Source organism: Neofelis nebulosa, chromosome 16, assembly GCF_028018385.1.
Source record: "Neofelis nebulosa isolate mNeoNeb1 chromosome 16, mNeoNeb1.pri, whole genome shotgun sequence".
Lineage (NCBI taxonomy): Eukaryota > Metazoa > Chordata > Mammalia > Carnivora > Felidae > Neofelis > Neofelis nebulosa.
Genome location: NC_080797.1, coordinates 23,442,134 through 23,452,654, shown reverse-complemented (window position 1 = coordinate 23,452,654; position 10,521 = coordinate 23,442,134). Strand labels below are relative to the sequence as shown.

Sequence of the window (10,521 nt, the reverse complement as noted above, 5' to 3'; positions counted from 1 at the left end):
CTCTAAGAGGAAAAATGAGGAATTTAAATTAAAAACACTGGTTTTAAATTCTGGCCTTGAGAAACCTATGGATGCTCTATGTTTTAAGTATGCAATGTTTGGGGAAAAAGACATATCAATTTACATGAAGAATATACGAAATAAATATATGAAGAAATTACTATTTGTATCATGCCAGGTTATTGTAAGAGTTGAATCAAAGGGGAAAAGTCATGTGAAGTTTGAATCATTGATTCGTTCATGCATTTATACACTCAGGAAGCCCTTACTGAGAGTCTATTTTGTACCACGTAGCACTGCAGTGATCAAGCAGAAGTCTCTGACCTTAAGGGAGTCCGACTATGGTGAGAGAGCCAGAAGGGCTGCTGTTTGTCAGTCAGCATTAGTATGGGAGAGAGGGATGCCCAGTGGTGGGCAGAGAAAACTAAGGAGGTCAAATTCAGGTCAGCCAGGCAAGCTTCAACAATATAAGAGAAGGGTTTTTTTGTTTGGTTGGTTTTTGGTTTTTGGTTTTTTTTAATCATTAAACATTGGGAAAAAAAGTTACCAAAGTGAACACGAAGATGAATAGATCTCTTTGGGCCCTTTCTCTCATAAGTCTCCCATTTGCATACCTCTCCTTGAAGACATTCCTGGTCCATCTGTGGAAACAAGACTATAATGGTTTGTCATGGACCATGGCTGAGATGGCCCCCAGTTGCTCCAGTTCCCAGTATCTGTACCCTGTGTACCCCTCTCCCTTGAAATATGGGCAAAAGCTGTCACTGCATGAACTAACAGAACATGGGAAGGATGATGAAATGTCACTCCCATAATTACATTACAGGAGAAAACATGTCTAGTTGGAAGACCCTCCCCACCGCTAGCTTGAGAAAGCAGACCGCTGTGTTGTCAGCTTCTGTACAGAAAGGACCACGTAACAAGGAAGTGATTGTAGTTTCTCTAAGAAATGGACCACGTAACCAGGAAGTGATTGTAGCTTCTCTAAGAAATGGACCATGTAACAAGGAAGTGATTGCAACTTCTGGCCAGTAGTCTATAAGAAACTGAGGCCCCCAGGCTAATGGGTCCCAAGGAATTTAATTTGGCCAACAATCACATGTGCAAAGAAGCCAATCCTTCCCCACCCGAACCTTGAGATAAGACTGCAGCCCCAGCCAGCGCTTTGATGGTGGCTTCTGAGACCCTGAAGCAGATGACCCAACTAAGCTCTGCAGGAACCCCCGATCCACAGAAACGGTGACATAATAAATGTGTGTTGTTTCAAGTTGCTAAGTTTATGATGATCTGTAAAGCAACATGAAATAACTAATACTGTATATAATATGAAAAAAAAAATAGAGAGAAACCAAATACATCAATTGTTCCTTGTGTGGAAGTGATTCAACTCACTGTTAATGATTTTAAGCACAAGTTTTTCAGGGGAATGCATATACTGTAAGGGGACATATGTGTGTTCGTACCTTTAGGGCCTTCAACTGAGGAAGACTTCACTCTTTCAGACTTCACTCCACACATTTCAGACATCATGGGCCATTTGGTCCCCATTGCTGCTACTCAAATCTACTGTTGCAGCAGATAAGCAGCTTCAGACAATCCATAAACAAACAAACGGACACTGTGCTGATAAACAATGTATTTATACACGTTGGTATTTGAAGTTCACATAATTTTTGCAGATTAAGAAATAGTCTCATTCTTTTGATTAAAAAATTATTTTAAAAAGTTAAAACATTCTGGGGAGCCTGGATGGCTCAGTTGGTTAAGCGTCCGATGTCGGCTCAGGTCATGATCTTGGGGTTCGTGGGTTCTGTGCTGACAGCTCAGAGCCTGGAGCCTCTTTTAGATTCTGTGTCTCCCTCTCTCTCTGGCCCTTCCCCTCTCGAGCTCTGTCTCTCTCTCTCTCTCTCAAAAATAAAATAAACGTTAAAAAAAATTTAAAAGAAGTTAAAACATTCTTCACTCATGAGACATATAACAACAGCAGATGGACCGGAGTTGGTCCGTGAGTTGTAGTTTCTGAACTCCTTGCTCAAAATCATTAACCTCCATGTGTGGTGTGTGGCGATCCCAGTGACTTCTATCCTTAATATTTTCAAAATTCAATGAATTTAATTCACATTTATTAAAAAATCTGTGTGTAAGAAGTAAGAGGTGCTGCGAGATTCAAAGAGATGATAAGGGAATTCAGAAGGGAGGGACCAAAGTGTCCTGTAATAGGCACTCATGGGAACTCCTGCTCTAAAAAAAATGCATAGACCTACTTAACACTTTACTTTGTCATTCTTGAACCTGAACGGAAAAAGATTTCATGTCAAATCTGTGTCATTATGGTAAGGTTGCCAGGGTGGGGACTGACTGACTTCCATTTACTGTATTTGTTCCCAGAAGTACAGAGCAGTTCTCTCAGTTCCCTTAAGGATTAAGGTGGGGTTTGGGAATTAAGTGATAGACACACCTATGAGCAAGTCCCAGGGACTAACTATTCTCCTTGTGCTCCACAATTCAGGCTCTCAGTCATACTTTACTCCCACCCAGTGTGTTCCACTCTGCTGGCCAGTTAATCAGACAAAGCAGGAGACAAGTATGGGCTGGTATGAGATGTCACAGCCTTGAAAGGGCAGTGCCATTCTAATACTCAAAAGCTGCAGACTTTTAGAAACGTGAAACTTGTTCTAATATGTGTGAAAAGACCTGTTAACCTTGGGAAAATATCACCAGCCACTGAGCAAACATTGTCTTTATAGAGTATATGCTTTCATGTCTCTTTCCAAGTCTCTTAACTCATCTTTAGCTTTAAGTTTTATAAGCAAAAGGAAGCAGGAGGGCTGCTAAAGAAGGGGACAGCCCTGGGGCGCCTGGGTGGCTCATTTGGTTAAGCAACCGACCTTGGCTCAAGTCATGATCTCGCAGTTCATGGGCTCGAGTCCTGCGCCAGGCTCTGTGCTGACAGCTCAGAGCCTGAAGCCTGTTTCATATTCTGTGTGTCTTTCTCTGTCCCTCTCCAGCTCACGCTCTGTCTCTCTCTTTCTCAAAAATGAATAAAAATTTAAAAAAAATTAGGGGTGCCTGGGTGGCTCAGTCGGTTAAGTGTCTGACTTCGGCTCAGGTCATGATCTCACGTTTGTGAGTTCAAGCCCCGCGTTGGGCTCTGTGCTGACAGCTCAGAGCCTGGAGCCTGTTTCGGATTCTGTGTCTCCTTCTCTTTCTCTGACCCCCCCCCCCCCATTCATGCTCTGTCTCCCTCTGTCTCAAAAATAAATAAACGTTAAAAAAAATTTTTTTAAAAAAGAAGGGAACAGCCCTTAATCAATGACCTTGGATAAAGGAAACATCTTGTTTCACGTGTCCTTCCAACTCCCATTTTTAACCCTCGTAAGGCTCACTTGATGCTTTCTGAACATTCATCAATAGGTATACTCCTCAATCTTTTGTGAAGAATGATCTATATGGTCCTTTACTTTGGGCGCCCACCCAGTAAGAAGCAGATCTCGAACTCCACCCCTCCCCCCACCATGAGTGAAATATTTAAAATAGCTGTCAAACAAACTTAGATGCCTCCATCCCAGAGCACACAATACATTTGCAGAGTCTTCCTTTAGAGCAATTATATTTAAGTGAAAATAAAGCAAAATTTTTATTTTAATGGAAAGGGGAAAAATAAAGAAGCAATAGTAGACGAACATGAGTCACAGAGATGGAAGAAGTCTCTGGAAGCCATCACTTCCTTTATTTGGTTATGTGTAGACTTAGGCTCAAGCCATATCTGAAAAGACAGTGAACACATCTCAAGGAGCCCAGACCCTCACCCAGAAGTATGCAGGGAGCCACCCACAAGGTTTGTTTTAAATCCCTCGCACCGTAATTTTTGACAGTGAATATTTATTGAGACATCAGCAAGTGACACTTAACCTCAAATAGGAAGATCCCTTGTCTTTCCTGAGATGAGGGCTGCACGTGGCATGTTCTCTGCAAAAATTATTTTTGTCCTTACCCATGAGCTAAAGTCCTGGCTTAGAAGCAGGATACTGGGATACAATTACAGATTCTTAAATAGACCTGGAAGGAACTTAAGAGAGCTTAACGGGAGGATCACTCATCTTGGAAACAACAATCTAGAATGTCCTGGTGAGTTGAGTTTGCTTAGCTGGTCAGTGGATGTGCTAATTGGATCAAAGACAAATGGCTTTTTTTGTTTGTTTGTTTTTTGATTTTTAAAAAAAAAATTTTTTTTTCAGGTTCTGAAAGTGGATCAGTTAGGTTTCTTTCATGCTACATGAATGGGCTTTTATGCAGAGACAACAGATTTCCAGTACAAAAGACAGGATTCATGCTGCTTCCTTTTTTCCACTGTCCCAGGAAAAGAGGTGTGTCCTGAGTGCAGAGGGAGTGGGGCTTCTTAGCCTGGACTCTTTTCTTTTCAAGTTTGTTTATTTTGGGAGAGAGAGAGAGAGAGAGAGAGAGAGAGGGAGAGAGAGAGAGAGAATGAGTGGAGGAAGGGCAGAAAGACAAGGAGAGAGAGAATCCCAAGCAGGCTCTGCATTGTCAGCATAGACGCTGAGCTGGATCTCAAGATGGCCATAACCAAGATGAGCCACAACCAAGAGTCAGATGCTTAACCAACTGAACCACCCAGGCACCTCTTGCCTGGACTCTAAGCCAGATAGGCATATGATGGTAGTGGGGAGGGAAGGCAGACATTGTTCTGCAAGCCCCAGGATCTCCTACAAACTGGATCTTGACTTGTCTTATTAAGAGGGGAATAGTGATTCCAAGGGCAGGTCTCTTCACGTGCCACACCACTGGCAAGAAACAGAATGGGTCCTGTCATCTTAGGCTGCTCCAGGGAGAGGGTCAGATGGTAAGGCTATAGTCCTAGCCTCCACAGAGGGAAGCAGGCCATTGGATCTGGGCTGCTGAGGTCCCGATGGACCACACATATTTAAAAAAAAACATAGTCAAATATAACTCCTCTTCAAACACAGCATTTTCCACCAAATTAAACTGTTTCATGTATTGGCAAGGACCAGTTTTATACTTTTGTTCCATAGGTTAGGACCAATTTGAAAGGCAGTTTGTTGAACAAAGGAAGGGATTCTCTGAACAACTAGGCAGTTGGAAGGAGAAAACACTGGAAATGGGAAACCCTTAACTTTAAATTAGGGAAGATGTGAGGCACCTGTGTGCTCAGTTGGTTAAGTATTTGACTTCGGCTCAGGTCATAATCTCATGGTTCATGAGTTTGAGCCCCCCATCAGTCTCTGCACTGACAGTGGGAAGCCTGCTTAGGATTCTCTCTCTCTCTCTTTCTCTCTCTCTGTCTCTCTCTCTGCCCCTCCCCTACTTCTCTCTCTGTCTCTCAAAATAGATAAATCAACTCAACAAAATAGGTTAGCCAAGACAGGCAGTGCTGTCTATGACTCCCAATTAAGGGGTCTCTCCAGGACACCAAGAGTGAAGTGCCTTCTGACCAAACTGTCTTAGGAAGTTTACAAAACTATGCATAATAAAAAAGAAAAACAACTTCTAGGGCAAATCAGGTGAAAAAGTCAAGTATGATGCTAAGGCCAAGGGTAACATTAACTCAGATGAGAATGGACACCAAAAGGTTTTATAATTCTAGACATGACCATAGATTTGGTTCAAGTTTTTTAGTAGCTCTTGGATAATCAACACATAATGGCTATGTGAATGTGTATCATTGTGTGTGAGTGTGTGTGTGCGTATGCATGAATATAAGTGAGTATGTGTGTGAGTATGCATGAGGGTGTGTACACATGTGTATGCATGTGTGTGGGATTTGTGTGAGTGGGCGTGAGTGTGTGTTCCAAAGAAATGACTTTCCTTGCTACTGTTGCGAAGGCATATGGTAACTGGTAGTCTTTGAATGAGTTCAGCAAAGATTTGAGACTCTGATACTGGCCTATATAGATTTCTCAGTGACATGAAAGCTTGTCCGTGAAATACAAAACAGTAAATATATTAATATTTAAAATTTTGCTTTAAAATAATTTAAATTTTGAATAACTAAAATTTGTCTTATTTTTTTTTTTTGCCGTCAGATCTTGCCTTTCCTTATTGAAATATGGCTTATTCTAGCTAAAATTAACGTGAGCTTTAGGAATGAACATGATTTCTTTGAACTCATATCAGCCAGGACTTCGTGGCTTTGAGAAATATGATATAGATATTTCATAAACAGCCAAGCATAGCTATTCATAATGTAGCATTTCACGCAGATCGCTCAGTGGTGTTTAGAATACAGTGGATCATTTTGGTTGCATGAGAGTTGAAAGATTAAAGACATCAAGATCACTATTTATTTTTTCTACAGCCTCAATTTGCTCATCCCCAAAATGGAAGAGTTGGTATCTACCTTACTTTGTAACTTGACCTCTGAATTCTTTGTCTCTTTTTTTACTGAGAAGTTATGTTGGCAATGGAATATCAACCTGTATTGTTGTATTTGTTGTTTTTAGCACAATAACACTAGTACCAGACACGGTTATTGAGTATGACCATGAACCGTGCATTGTGCTAGATAGACTCTATGCCAAGAATAATTTCAATTAATCCTCATGTTAACTTGAAAAAAATAGCTAGATCATGCTGTTGCAAATGAAGAAATAGATTCTATAACTTGACAAGATCACCCAGTTCGTGTATAATTTAAATTCAAGGTTAAAATCAAGAACTATAAGGGGGGGCCTGGGTGGCTTAGTCAGTTAAGCATCCGACTCTTGATTTCGGTTCAGGTTATGATTTCACAGTTCGTGGTATCGAGCCCCATGTCAGGCTCAGCACTAATGGCATGGAGTGTACTGAGGATTCTCTCTCTCTCTCTCTCTCTCTCTGCCCTTCCTCTGCTCATGTTCTCTCTCTCTCTCTCTCTCTCAAAATAAATAAATAGACACTTTTTTAAAATCAAGAACTATAACAACTGGGAGTTTTTAAACCCTGTATTCATCTGGGACAATTTTGGACCACATATTGGCAGCAGAAGGTAGCACTATGTCAAAGATGGCTCAGCCTGCATGCGACTGAGGCTGTCGGGGGGATATGGGTTAGCTCTGCTCTCCTAGAAAGGAGCACAAAACAGCTTAGGAAAGCAGAAGACATGAGTCACTTCCAAACGATAGTTTCCACCACACTGGGCAGAGATACAGAGAATCAAAAGTTGGGTATGTGACATTCTGCGCTGTGTAAGAGAAGGCAAAGTGTATAATGTGCTGGGGACACCAGAGCAGCCATTCAGATTTCTAGTTTATGTACTTCTGTTTTCGCTTCGATTAAATAATTCAATTCTTTATTTCCACTCTTGCAAAGGGGAGAGGGGTAGAGATGGGAGCTGAACGAGAGGTAATATAAGTGACCCATTATAAATGGTACCATAAAAGCAAGCTAAAATTTACGGCTGAAAATTATTGTAAGTAAATAGTGATGTGGGCACAGGAATGCATTGGAAATTTGGAACTGCTGTTTTCCCCTGTGTGAGAAAGATAGCAAGTTTGCCTAAAGCCTCAGTTCGTATGCGTTTATTTCCACAGGCTTTTCTTAACCTCAACAAACACTGTGTATCCCAACTCTGCGCTGTGTGTTTGCATCAACATACAAACACATAGCAATAGACTTTCTGGAGTCTCCAGAAGTCCTAGCTGCAAGATGGTTAAAATGTTTGCTCCACTGTGCCAACTTGCTGTTCTTGTCCACAATCTCTCTGGGAATATTTATCTTTTATGAGTTTCAAAAAAGATTCCTGGCCTTAGAGGAAAGACAGATGAACAAATTAACCCCTATGGGATTACACTGGCTGCTTCTGGTCATGCCACCTACTTAGACTAATCTTTTCTTCCTCATATCCCCATATAGGGGGTGTAGTTTAATGAGGAAAATCATCATTAGTGGAATATTTATTGAGAAATCCAGAGGTCAATGCCACCCACCCTTTCCCCTTATTACTGGATTACAATAAAGATTGGGAAGCCTAATTATGTGGTGTTTGGTACTTTTTACTGTGTGTGTTAAAATGCTCATCTGTGTTTGTTGGCATTGTTTCTATTTATTGTCTTTATGTATCAGTTTGAGGTTTTTTTTTATACATTTCAAATTACAATTGTAATATTTCAAGCTTTACAGAGTGAATTCTTACAGGCTACATAGATGGCAGAGATATATGACACTATTATGGTGAGGTTTAGGATTCCTAAGATTAGGATCCATATAATGACTATTCTTTTAGGCCTGCTGATAATGAAAAGGAGAATGAAATGAGGATATAAAAACCCACTTTTTAAAAAACAACCTCTCTGGCTTTAATTCAGCACCTGATGGAAATTCAAACTTATAAATACCTTACTGAGCGCATAAAATGATGTTTACAGACGTGAAAGGGACCTGGAGAGAGAACACGATACAGGTGTCTGCCTGAGCATCTGAGGTTGGATGGTTATATATGGGACTTGTATTCCAATGACAACAGTTGGTTTGGCATGGGGGCCAACTGACCAGAATGGACAGCCATTGCTCTGAAGAAGGATTCTGGAGGGCCAATGTTGTTCTCCATCCTACGACCATGTTTTGCTGGGTAATGGGGAGGGAGTTGGGGATAAGCCACGGCATTGTGAGCTAGTTGGGGGGCCTGGACGGTAGCTATGTAGGAAACAATTTGGACTTGGACATAGGTCAATATTTTAACAAGGAATATGAATCTACTAGAGAAAACCACACACATATTAGCCCTACATATGCTTTCTTAGAATGAGCCTTCTTCTCTTTATAGAGCATTGTTCATCTAATACAAAGATTCTCAGTACATTCATCTGCAATCTCTCCAGTTGAACCATCCATGCTATGGACCTCTTATAAGAACTCTTCATTTATTTGAAAAGAGTCATTATTTTCCAGTTTTCTTCTCTTTTCCAAAGGAGTGAGGGAGTGGCTAAGAAGCATTTGAGCTTTGGGGTGAGGCAGATTTGGGGTTTGAATCAAAGTTATCAGTGCTACATCATAGTACACCGTTTCATAACTCAGAGCATTTGTCTGTCTTCTTAGCTATGACGATGGCCACTCGCAGGAATTAAGTGAGGTGAGTCTGTGGACAGTGTTTGGCACAAGTTGGGGGGGCCATATATGTTTCATATCATTTGTTCCTTTTTGTCTGTATGACCCCTGTATCATACTATAAGGATTTGTCCCGGGTCTCATCTCCCTTATTCCATAACAGGCAGCATCTCAGAAGGACTGTGTTTCAAAAATTTCATCTTTGGGGCCACCTGGGTGGCTCAGTCGGTTAAGCATCCAACTTCAGCTCAGGTCATGATCTCACGGTTCGTGGGTTCGAGCCCTGTGTCGGGCTCTGTGCAGACAGTCCAGAGCCTGGAGCCTGCTTCGGACTCTGTGTCTCCCTCTCTCTCTGCCCCTCCCCCACTCATGCTCTGTCTCTTTCTCAAAGAAAATAAATAAACATTTTTTTTTAGAAATTAACAAAACTAAACAAAACAAAATTTTCATCTTGATTTTCACCACTGCACAGAGGGCAGGACCATGGACCCAGCTAGTAATTACTATCCATTGAACAGTTCTCTCCAGCTTTTATTCCTAGGACTTCACTTTCTATCACTTCAGGCACTTTTTTCCTTTCTCCTGGATGCATTCTGGATCCTCAATATCCTTTGAATGTAACATTGGTAAAGTACCTTCCAGGGACACATGTATAAAGAATAAAGCTGTGTCACTGGAGTCCGTGTGAATATTTTTAAAACTTTTATTTCCTTAGCTACTCCCTATAAATCTCCTTCATCTGGGCTGACAGAGCCTTTGTGTCCCCTTCTAATTTACAGTTCTTATACACTTCACACGTCACCACGTAAATCCCACACACCCTCGCCCCATCCAAAAATAACTATAGACCCTGAAATTACCCAAGAACTTTTACAAACTCCCTTATTAATTCCTTATAGAGTCACATTGGGAGGCCATGCGGCATAATGGTTAAAAATATAGGCTCCAGGAATATATATGGGTTCAAATCTCTTCTTTCATTTGCTGGTTTTATGACTTTTAGCAATGTAATTAATTCCTCTATGCCTCAGTCTCCCTATATGTAAAACAAGGCTAACAATAGTAGCTACATTAAAGGGTCATTTTAGAGGTCATGTAGTTAATGCATGTAAGGAACTTAAGTAGTAGCTGATAAACGGTACTTAGCAAAAGTTGGCAATAATTATTACCTGTAACCACTCTTCCCTCCCCTTCAGTTTAAACTAGTAATGCATACATTATACAGTTGTATTTAAATAGCTTATCTGGGAATTTCTGACAGAAAGAAGCATTCTAGGAAAGCACTAAGGTACTTAACTGCAGCATTGTGAGCATAGTCGTAAAAATTAGCCACAATCTAAATGTCTGTTATTAGAAGAATAGTAAAATGAACCAGAGTGTACCCATTACTGTAGATTATCATACAACCATTTAAAATAATTAAAGGTGGCACTTGGGTGGCTCAGCCGGTTAAGCGTCCAA

General features: G+C 40.9%; 1 long non-coding RNA gene across 1 annotated transcript in view; it reads left to right on the top strand.

Moving 5' to 3' along the window:
- Positions 1-4,074: 4,074 nt before the first annotated feature.
- Positions 4,075-10,521, top strand: part of LOC131497835 (uncharacterized) — a 30,706-nt gene continuing 24,259 nt past the window's right edge. The window contains exons 1-2 of the long non-coding RNA XR_009255176.1: positions 4,075-4,128; positions 4,239-4,367. This is a non-coding gene — a long non-coding RNA (uncharacterized LOC131497835). The remainder of the gene's footprint in view (positions 4,129-4,238; positions 4,368-10,521) is intronic.